Source organism: Myotis brandtii, unplaced genomic scaffold (genome assembly GCF_000412655.1).
Source record: "Myotis brandtii unplaced genomic scaffold, ASM41265v1 scaffold548, whole genome shotgun sequence".
Classification (NCBI taxonomy): domain Eukaryota; kingdom Metazoa; phylum Chordata; class Mammalia; order Chiroptera; family Vespertilionidae; genus Myotis; species Myotis brandtii.
In genome coordinates this window covers 927,848-939,818 of record NW_005370031.1, presented here as the reverse complement: position 1 = coordinate 939,818, position 11,971 = coordinate 927,848, and the positions used below count along the sequence as shown (strand labels likewise).

At 40.2% G+C, this 11,971-nt stretch overlaps 1 pseudogene; it reads right to left on the bottom strand.

Annotated features, from left to right (window-relative positions):
* The window catches only part of LOC102264171, a 1,870-nt pseudogene extending 1,551 nt beyond the window's left edge, over positions 1-319 (bottom strand).
* Positions 320-11,971: the final 11,652 nt, after the last annotated feature.

Here is an 11,971-nt window from a genome sequence, read left to right as displayed (position 1 = left end):
GCCCCTGGGCCGCCTCCTCTCCCCGCTCCGCTTCCTCTGCTTCCTCCTCCACCGCCCCTTCCTCTCTGGGCTCGCGGTCCGAGTACTCGCCTGTGGCTTCTGCTCTGGCTCCCTGGATCCCCGGGACCACGCTGTCATTTTCGGGGTCTGTTCTGGCCAGGAGGGGCGCGATGGCATCCCCGCTGCCGCCTCTGTGCCTGCTCACTCTGCAGCGCCTCTGGGCCTGGGACCTCCCACGCAGGTCCCCGGATGTCCGCACCCGGGCCTCCCTCCCTGCCTGGTCCCCGGAGCCCTCTGCTCCGCGCCCATAGGCAGACATGATGCTCACTGTGGCCTGGCTGTGCTGGGAAAGTTCTAGAAGCCTGGAGAAGGGAGCGGGCCAGCCAAGGGTCGCAGCAGGTCAGCGCACAAGAAGGGAGGCCTAACAGCTGGACGCCAGCTGGGGTCAGCCAAGGTGTGAAGGGCGACTTCCGGTTCCTGGGGCGGCAGCTATGGGAGCCGATGAGGCTGAAAAGACCTCTGCCATCCAGGGTCTCGCGCGATTTCGGGGCTGCACTCAGAGTTCCAGGCCAGAGCCGCGTCCCTGCAGCCACATGACAGCCTCTGTGCTCGCTGTTCCTTCCAAGAGGGAAGCTGCTTGCTCCTTGGAAACATTGTTTCCAGTAGACCAGCCACAACACATCCTCCCAAGGAAGAACACGGACCTTCAGACGCTCAGTGCCCTGCTCCAAGGTAATGTGCTCTTGTGAAATGAATAAGCAAATGCCATGAGCGATGGCCAAGGCCCGCGCAGCCAGGGAGCTCCTGAAATAAAAACAACCGTCTCCAGCAAATCTGACCCCTTCAAGGAAACCCGGAGAGCTCGACTGCCTAGGAAAGCCAGGGGGTGGCAGGTAAAACACACAAAGCCTACTGAATTGCATTTGAGATTTAAAAATGAGTATCTTTTAGTATCGGTAGTTCCCAAATATTGCGTTAGACATGACTTCTACTAAAGATATGTACTGTGTATTTGAAATGCAGATTTCACTGTGTGTCCTCAATTTTTATTTGTTATCCCTGACAGTCTTTTTTAGTGAGAACTGTAATTTTCTCCCTCAGTGTAATCAAGGCTGAAATCACTTGGTCAATTGCAAGTAGACATTGAAATGAGTAACTGCTTCACCAGTTTGAAGGAGAAGCACGTTTATTTTCTTTTTCCACCTGAGATTCTATGTATGTATTTGGAGTTCTTTCCATTGAAGATCCTGAGGGGACTCCAACATAATGTCATGAGAAAGAAACTCTTCTGTGATGTTAAAAACTATCAAAATATTTTCAATCAATCCCCAAATAGGTGAGAGGCTTGGATGTGGGTGCTTTTAGGAAAAGAATGCTCTTTGGAGAAAGTTCACTGTCGTTGCTGTGTTAACTTCAGAGCTTTTCCAAGCGAATTATCTAGGGTGAGGTCAGTCAGTTTTCAAAGGGCTACAGTAAACTGCTGACTAAGAATGCGGAAGACAGGTTTCGGACACAGTGATTGCAAGATCAATGTAAAGTTGATTAAACATAGAATTATAAAGTTTTCTAAAGGGAGAGACCAGTTCTAATAGTAATGGAAAGACATGTAAAAGGAGATTCACAGTGATTTCTGAAGAGTAGCACAGCAGTCTGAAAACCACCTGAAAGCCTAACCAGAGTAACATGGAGAAAGAAATTAACATATATTTCTGTAATGAAATCATTTACAAAAATCAGACTTAATGAATTAAAATTGAATACAGCAATAGGAGTGATTCATAACACAGTGATGAGGAAACCACAAATGACAGCGGAATCATTGATAATTTCACTTTTATGCAGATCTTTATAGTTTTCCTATGCAAATTTGAAATGGCAAGGAAATGATTGAATCAAAATTCAGGATGATTATTAGGAGAGGAGGATGTTAAAATCTGGAAGAGAGGAAACTTAGAGAAATCTTGGTAATCCTTATAGCTCACCCTGGAAAGAGTTTTTGTTGTTCTCTTTGCTATCTATTGTCCGTCATATGCATTTATATAAGCTTTTCTATGTATGATACATGGCATAGTAGGGTGTTGTTTTCAGATAATGTTCATGAACAAAGGGTCTTGCTCTGCCATGGACCACAACATACAAAACAAAAGATAACAACAATATTACAGGAAAACCAGTGTATTAAACCCTAATATGCCCTTGCAGACATCGTGCAGGTGAGGAATCGCTATTAATTGACTTGGAAATATGTCTAGTCCCATTTCAAGGAAGAGTTCCACTGTTAGAGGTAGGATCAGCTTATTTTAATTTGATTCTATTGAATTAGTTTGAGTTTTTTTTTCTACCTGCTCATTAAGTAAACTAACTATGAATTCAATTTTCATTTAAGTTTGCATTTCATTAAGTTGATCCATTTGGTATATTTCTATTCCCAGTCATTCATTCACCACAAATTTATTTAAAGCTTCTAAGTAAACACCATGCGCTGTTCTAGGTTCCGGTAGTAGTTGGTGAATAAGCCTGGTAATCCCTTCACCCATCGGGAAGTGGAAACACACAAGTCAACACATAGATCCTATGAGGCAGAGATGAGTAATATGGAGGGAAATAAAGCTGTGTACCTACATATGGACTAGAGGATGTTATTTTAGACAGTGAATTCAAAGACTGTCTCATTGATAGGATGACTTAGGCAGAGGGCTGAAAGAAAGGAGAGATGGAGCATGCAAATAGCTAGGATAAGAATGGTCCCTGGAAAGTGGCATTGAGGGTAAATGCTCTGAAATAGTGGCACAATATGAGTGTCCATGGCACTTGAAGGAGGCCCCTATGACTGAAGCAATGCAAGTAAGCATTACAGAGCGTGTCAGGCAAGGGGATTAGGAGAAGCAAAGGCCATCTCAACAGAGCCTTTTTGTCTGACCATCCTGAGGAATTTTATTTTTATTTCATTCTATGTGTAGTGGAAAGCCTTTAGAAGCTTGTGAGCAGGGGAAAAGCATTATCAGACTTCTTGAGAAGAGACCCTGGCTGCTGTGTGGAGAATAGAATGGGGTAGAAAGAGAGAGCAGAAGTACTAAGCTATTGCTCTTACCCAGGTGTGAAATGACGGTGGGTTAAACTAGGATGAGGATGGTACAGTTGGGTTACGTTTGTAATATATTTTGAAAGTGGATGTGATAACATTTACTCATAAGTGGAATGTGTGTGAGGTGAGTTAGTCAAGACACTGGCCTTGTAGGCCTTTCACTTGGGCAATTTGAAGCAGTTCCTAAGTGGGATTTGTTCAAAGATGAGAGAAGGCTGTAGAGGAATCACAAGGGAAAGGTCAGGACCTCAGGCCTATAACGACCAGGAAGACATTGTGCCGCTAGGCCTATAGGTGGGGAAGAAAGGGAGCAGTTCCCAAAACCTGAGACAGAAAAGACAGTGTAGAGGGTCTGACCCGCTGGACATGAGCGATCATTAGCCATCAGTCAGTGAGCTCATAGGGAGGGAGCTAGAGTGACACATTCCCCCAATTCAGTATCCTCTCTCTGCTCCCCTGCTGGTACTTCCCACTGAGTCATTTGAAGAAGGTAGAATTTTGTATTCTGTAACTCTGCTGAGTTTATTAGTTCTAACAGCTGTATCATTTGTGTGTGTGGGTGTGCGATCTTTACAGTTTTCCATATCTATAATAATAAAAACGGAATTTGCACATTGACCAAACGACTGAACAGCAGAACGACTGTCCCGATGACCTTCCAGATGACCACACTATGACATGCACTGGCGTCAGGCCAGCCAAGACGGATGCGATGCAATTGGTCAGGGGGGCCCGCCATTGCCCCATTATTGCCCCACAGAGGGAGGCCCAGGCCAGCCAAGCGATTGCACCCCAGGCCTGTTGCCTGCAGAGGGATGCAACCGGTGGCGGGGAGGGGCAGTGCGGCACAGATGGCAAGCAGTGGCAGCATTGGGGGCGGGGCCAGCTGCTGGCAACCTGCTGGAGGAAAACCCTGATAGGCCCTGATCACTGTCCAGGCCTGGGGACCCTACCCTAGGGGTCCCAGATTGCAAGAGGGCACATACTGGGCTAAGGCACACTCCCCTCCATGCACAGATTTTGTGTACTGGATCTCTAGTAAAAAATAATGTAACCTGCAAATAGTTATTTTTACTTCTCCCTTTCCTATTTGGATGTCTTTTACTTATTTATTTTCATGCCTAATTTCTCTGGCTAGCAGTTCCAGTACTGTGTTGAATAGAACTGTTAAGGGGAGGCATCCTTGCCTTTTTTCTGCATCTTAAAGAAGCAACAACTAAAAAGCTTTCAGTTGTTCACTGTGTAGTATGATGTTAGCTGTGGGCTTGTCCTATGTGGCCTTATGTTGATCCAAATTCTTTCTATACCTAGTTTATTAAGAATTTTTATCATGAAAGGGTGTTGAATTTTGGCAATTTTTTTGCATTTATTGTGAGTATCATGTGATTTTTATCCTTCATTCTGTTAGCATGATATACCACTTTGACTAATTTGCTTATGTTGAGCCATTCTTGCATCCCAGGGATAGAGACCATATGGTCATGGTGTATCGTCCTTTTAATGTGGTACTGATTTTGGTTTGCTAGGTTTTTTTGGTTGAGGATTTTTGCATCTCCATTCATCAGGACTATCGGCCTGCTGATTTCCTGTAGTGTTTTTATCTGCTTTTGGATTCAGGGTAACTAACAATGAACTATGCAAAAGGAAATTAAGAAAACAATCCCATATACAATAGCACCAAAAACAATAAAATACTTAAGAATAAACTTTGTCAAGGAAGTAAAAAGACTTGTACAGTGGAAACTACCAAACAATAATGAAAGGCATTAAAGAAGACACAAATAAATGGAAAGACATCCAGTGTCCATGGGTTGGAACACTTAATATTATTAAAATGTCCACACTACCCAAGGTGAACTACAGATACAATGCAATTCCTGTCAGAAGGAGAATGCAGTCAAGATAATCCTTTTTAAATCTGCATCACCACTAGATGTTATATGTCCGTGACAATGATTTAGTAGTAAGGGTAAAAACTGATAATGCAAGGGAGGTACAAGTTTTAGGAAGAATGTCTTGAATAGGCAGAAGGCATAGGATTCAATGCACAGGTAGAGGAATTGTAACAGGAAGGCAGACACAATATTTAGCACAGAGGCAAGTAGGTTGTAGCTTTGCTGGTGAAGAATGTATGTATTCTCTTCTAATTGCCTCCATTCTCCCAGTGAAAAAAGAAGGAAGGATATCAGCCATGAATATGAGGAAGATGAAAGCCGTGCTGGATCTTGGAGGCAGAAGAAGATGTGGACTCAGTGAATGGGAGAATGAGTCCAATAGGGGAGTGGAGAATTATTGCCTGGAAGCAGAGAGGGTCCACTTGTAGTTGTACAGCATAAAAATGAAATGAGACAGCATGGTCATTTGTGTTTCTCTATTTCAGATACTTGAAGATAGGAGTGGAGTAGGCAAATTCACAGATTAAATTAAAATCCAATTTTTTTTTTTGCTAGTTGAAGATAATGGAGAGTTTGGAGACAAGACATCTAAGACCCTACATATTGAAAATTTTATAATAAGGAACCATGAGGCAGGCTGGTGTGACTTAGTGTTTGAGCATCGACCCATGAGCCAGGAGGTATGGTTAGATTCCTTGTCAGGGCACATGGTTCAATTCCTGGTCAGGGCACATACCTAGGTTGTGGGCTCAATCCCCAGTAGGGGGCAAGCAGGAGGCAGCTGATGGATTATTCTCTCTCATCATTGATGTTTCTATCGCTCTTTCCCTCTTCTCTCTGAATTCAATAAACATATTAAAAAAAATGAACAACCATGAATTTAACTATCAAAAAGGATATTTTGTACAATAGGGGACCATAAAGAGGGCAAATTTGATAGGGTCATTGGATTGAAAGTCCCAGTGGAGGCCACTTTTGCTGTGATCGGCAGGTGTGTTCAACCAGAGAGGAAGTAGAGTTCGTTTTTGCTTTACTACCTCATGGCCTGTAAGTATATATGATGCTTAGGAGGGCAGGATGACCCGGAACACTATAATCTGTACCAGCCTATTAAAGCAAAAGCAATTTGATTAAAAGAGTAAAGCAATTCACTCTAAGACATGGCTGACTGATAAGCTTAATTTTCCCAGAAGCTATTTCCTTAATCTAAGAGGAATTTCCTAGTCTAGGAGAGAGATTTTTTTTAGAAGTAACCTTCCAGAGCCACTTGAATATCTGAGGACATTACTATAACCAGTTTTAAAAAAGGGCTGGATTGGGAGCCATCTACCTTTGTCTATTACCGTGGTCGGCAAACTGCGACTGGCGAGCCACATGCGGCTCTTTGGCCCCTTGAGTGTGGCTCTTCCTAAGCCTTAGGAGTACCCTAATTAAGTTAATAACAATGTACCTACCTATATAGTTTAAGTTTAAAAAATTTGGCTCTCAAAAGAAATTTCAATCGTTGTACTGTTGATATTGGGCTCTGTTGACTAATGAGTTTGCCGACCACTAGGAATGGTTTTAAAACTGACTAATACAGTGGTTTTGAAATGATTACACTGATTGTTATTTTTCCCCATCCCCCAACTGCCTCCCTTTGGTAGTCGTCTGCCTGTTCTCTACACTGAATGGGTCTGTTTCTGTTCTGTTTTGTTTTTCTGGATTTCACTTATCAATGAAATCATACAGTACCTGTCTTTCTCTGTACCTGCTCTAATTACTCTTACAGGCCAGCAGTACTACTGCCTGATTCTGAGAGTGGCATTCAAAGAGGGGTCTTACCTGATCGCCTCAGTGTGTTTGGGGATTCAAGAGAATCCTTTCTTAAATATTATCCCACCTCCCTCACGTAATGGGATTGTCTCATTTTCACAGGAAGAACACCACAGAGTTGTAAACCAGTCATTTTCATGAAGTGAAGTGTGTACTAAGATTAATAGAAACTTTTTTCTGAGCGCATCATTGAAAACAGTCTTAAAGGCCACTTACTGTAAGATTTTATTATGCCTCTATCTCCTTAAAAATATCTTTATATGTTTTCATATTGTTAGCTATCTAATACTCTTCTTTTTTAATTTTATTTTTTTAATTACAATTTTCATTCAATATTATTTTGTATTAGTTTTAGGTGTATATCTAATGCTTTCAATCAGTGCTGGCATGATGGCCAAAGAAAAAATAAGCAGTAAATAAGCAAGCCAATAAATATGTAAATATACAAAAACATAAATAAGTGAGTGAGAACTCAGTTGGTAGGATTATTCAGCATATGTGAAAAATATATGGTTATTGGCATACCTCTCAATGTCCCAACATTCATTTTAGATTTGGCATGGTAGTAAAATAGACTATCAAGATCTTCCTGAGAGTGGAACCATGGGTCAGAGAGAAAAATAGGTAACAGAATTCCTCCTGGGAAAGCAGAAGAATCAAATTGGATATTTAATAGTCAGAAATGTAGAATAGACTTAGAAGTAAAGTATGGCTAGAAGTATAGAAGTATGGAATGATGTGGTATAGAGGGATTGCCAAGTTTTTTAAATTTGTTTTGGGGTGTCTTTTGTTGTTGTTGTTGTTGTTTTTATCAAAAATAAACTTCCTCTTCTTTCTGGGCACAGACCTTAACTTCATTTCCCAGCCTTCCTTTCAGTTATGTGGCCATGTGATAGTGGGTATATCAGAAGCAGCAAAATATTTCATTTCTAGACTTAGTGTATAAGAACTTCTCGGGTGTTTTTTAACAGATTCTAATGAGGATGAAAATGATCAGGGCTCATATGTAAGATGGATCCTTTCCAAGTAAAGACTCATGACTTTCTTTATTTCATTTGGATGTTATTTTATTATTGCTGTTGAGAGGAACCAGAGTTTGCCACACCAAAATATGGATTTGGGGAATATTTAGTATGTTAAACTGGTTATTTCTAAGAAACAAAAGACTCAAGAAGAGCTCTTTATACCCCCCTTACCTGCCTGAAGAAATTCAGATAGATAAACTTGCTTACATGAATAAAATGTTAAACAATACCAAACAGTACATGTCATAAAGATCTTCTCTGAACAAATTAGAAATCTAGAAGACAAAGACACTCCTAAGTGTAAACTTAGAGGAATCAAAGACAGTCCTGCCCAGGTGGCGTGGCTCAGTAGATGAACGTGGACTTGTGAACCAGGAGGTCACCGTTTGATTCCTGGTCAGGGCACATGCCCAGGTTGCAGGCTCAGTCCCTAGTGTGGAGCATGCAGGAGGCAGCCAATCAATGACTCTCTCTCATCATTGATGTTTCTCTCTCTCTCCTTCTCCCTTCCTCTCTGAAATCAATAAAAATATATTAGAAAAAGAAAAGAAAAAGACGGTCCCAAACTACTATGTGTTGGAGGCAACTGGGCTGATCAGGGGAAGGCACCGCCCTCATCACCCCACTGCTGCTGCCACTGCTGGCTACTGCAGCTGCCTGCCCTCGGCCCTCGAAGCCACTGTGGCTTTGTCCAGAAGGATGTCCCGAAGACATCCAGTCTATCTTGTCTAATTAGCATATTACCCTTTTATTAGTATAGATCAGTGGCTGGCAAACCGTGGCTCTCGAGCCACATGCGGCTCTTTGGCCCCTTGAGTGTGGTTCCTCCACAAAATACCACGTGCGGGCGCACACGTACAGTGCGATTGAAACTTCGTGGCCCATGCTCAGAAGTCGGTTTTCGGCCTGGGTGAGTCTATTTTGAAGAAGTGGCGTTAGAAGAAGTGGGGGTACATTCGCTGAGGTCGACCCTTCAGATTGAGGACGTTTTTAGCAAAGGCCAGCTTAGGAGTACCCTAATTAAGTTAATAACAATGTACCTACCTACATAGTTTAAGTTTACAAAATTTGGCTCTCAAAAGAAATTTCAATTGTTGTACTGTTGATATTTGGCTCTGTTGACTAATGAATTTGCAGACCACTGGTATAGATAATCTTATGACTTAATCTTCTGTATATAAGATACCTGTTACCGTGGCCTGATTCTACAACCGTAATTGGTTATGGAACAGGGACGAGTATGAAAGGTAAATAGTTTTATGGGAAAAGCACTGGTCTTTCTTTTTAAACAAAATATGTGAAATCATAATTGTGCAAATGCTCATGTTCCCTAATGCCCTAGCTCAAGTTGGGCGATGAGGACATAGGCAAGGGAGAACACTGATTCAATAGGCAGCTTCTGCTGCACTGCACCAAATAATCACCTTATTGGTTTTTCCAGGGCTTTTTCCTGTTCCTCATCAACCCCTTCCAGTCATGGAGTACCCTTGGATCAGTTTCCATTCTTTGTAGCATTCCTCCTTATACATATATACCATCTAGTATGCCTGATGTAATTCAGTATTTCTTTACTGACTCTGTTCCACCATAGGCACTCCATATATTTTCCAGTAGAATTGTAGATTTTGGGGGGTACCTTTTGTATATCGTTTTCTTATCCATAGCATTTTATTAGTAACCACTAGCCCCATGTTGTTACAGTTCTTTACCTTGCTATACCTTCAATGCAAATCCTTTCCTCTATTAAATAGAATGATTAGCATGAGAAGCTGAAGACTTCTTATCTTTCATGGCACTACCATTCACATTTTTATCTCCTTTGAGGATTTTTAGAAATTTCATGATTAGCAACACTACCACTTTAAGCAGTGAAATTCTTTATATTTCTTGCCACTGCTCTCTTCCAAGTGCTATCAGGATACTTTGAAATCCCACCATCTTTTCATCAAAAGACCCTAAGATATACAAATAATCCATTTGATTTATATATTTTTTATTTTATGAAAAACATACAATGTTTTTCTACTATTTTAATGAAGATAATATTTACAAACCTAAGGTATGTGATGGCCATGACCCCAAAAAGATAAGTATAAACCTTCCCTACTGTTGTTAAGTGGGGAACTGGGAAGAGAAAAGAGGTTAACATCTTGTCTATATAGATCACTTGGCTTCAGTATGCCCCGTAACATATTAGATGAGGACCTTTATTTGTTGGTGTTTTCTCAGTTTGGAGATTTCTTTTACACAACTTATTAAAGCATCATGGTCAAAAGAACAGGGTTAAAACTATTTTTAAAAATATAACTATATGAAGATATTAAATCTATAAAGGATAAAGTGTAAGATCCCCCCCTAAGTGTAAACTTAGAGGAACCAAGCAAGTAGAAACAGGCAACAAAAAAATGAGATGTATTTCTGTTTTATCGGTGAAAACAAGAAAATGTCAGGAAGAGTGTTGATTTTATTTGGGACTCTCAAAAAATACCTGAAATGACTGAGGCTGGACATCTCATGTTTAGAAAGTTCCAGGTGATTTTGTTCTCCTAAATTAGATAGCCACAAGGAAAAAGTGAGGTGCTGTGCTGGTTAGTGGTAAATTACCCTGAGGCATCATCTTTATTTAAAGACCTCAAGAAGATATTTGAAAAGGGAGAGGATAATGAAGCAGAATTGAAATTCTTAGTCACACTGTTTAGATGTTAGGAAACCTGCTGAGTCTTATAGCCTTGGGCAAAGCTGCATCATCTATTTTTGAGGCTGATAGGACTTTCCTGAAGAACTTCAGAAGATCATGTGGAAGAAGGTTGGTTGGTGTCTGTAAAAAATGACCTTTTGGATTAAATGCCCATACATACTTTGAGTACACAGGACAAAAAAAAAAATCCTGGGTATACTGCACTCAAAATTTTCTTATTCAGTTTCTTGGCAAAATATTGAAGATAAACTTAATCTCTTTTAGAGGTACAACTCACATAAGATAATTATTTTTAAAATACACAAGAAATATTTATAAGATTTATACAAATATATTGAAAGGAAATCTTGCATGATACCCCATATAATTTCTTTGAGTGATTTTATGGTAAATAAAAAATAGCAAAATTTCATTTCAAATACTTCCTCTGGCCTAATATGAGTAGTTGTTTTTCCCAAATAATTAATGAAAATGAGATTTCAGATTTATTAGATTTTATGTTTAAACATTTCCTAAGAAAATTAGTATGGCAAGCCATTCTAATAATGACTATACCGCATATAAGAAGAAATTTGTCCCTGTCCTTAATTATCAAACTAGGCCATCATAAACAAACCAATTTGTAGTAGATACAGAGGAAAATACAGGACGCAGCTAAGGTTTTTAACTATTATAAATAAATTTTAACTGGAAACAACAAGATACCTGTTAAGTCTTATGGTAAGAGAGTACTATTCCCTCTCACATTCCCACACCCCCTCCCACCTTAATTCACTGCCTCACCGGTGCACAAGAATGGTAGCTAAGCAAGATCTTAACTTTAATACAAACAAGGTTTCACTACAAATAGGCTTCAGCAAACTGTTATTTTAGGATAAATTTACAGAAATAGCATCATTGGGCAAAATTATATATAAAAAAAGATAAGACTTTTGTCATCCCTAAGTTGCCCTTCATGCATTTGTTTCAGTTTTGATCCCGTCAACAACTTTAGACATTGCACATTTCCTCATACTGTAAACGTGAAAACTATATTTTGAAACATTTCTTACACTATTTAGTTACTCTGGGTTTTGTTCTGTCTGATATTTTTATAACTATCAAAAGATATTGTTTCATTGTATTTAAAACAATGAAAACAACCTGTGTTATGAAGTCAGAAAAATAAAGATCACTCTTCTTTAGTCATTCTCTATATCCCTATATCCGTAGTTCTCAACTTTCCTAATGCCGCGACCCTTTAATACAGTTCCTCATATTTTGGTGACCCCCCGATTTCATTGTTATAAATTGAACATGATTAAAGCATAGTGGTTAATCACAAAAACAATATGTAATTATATATGTGTTTCCCGATGGTCTTAGGCGACCCCTGTGAAAGGGTCGTTCGACCCCCAAAGGGGTCGCGACCCACAGGTTGAGAACCACTGCTCTATATGCTCTTTTGGGCTTA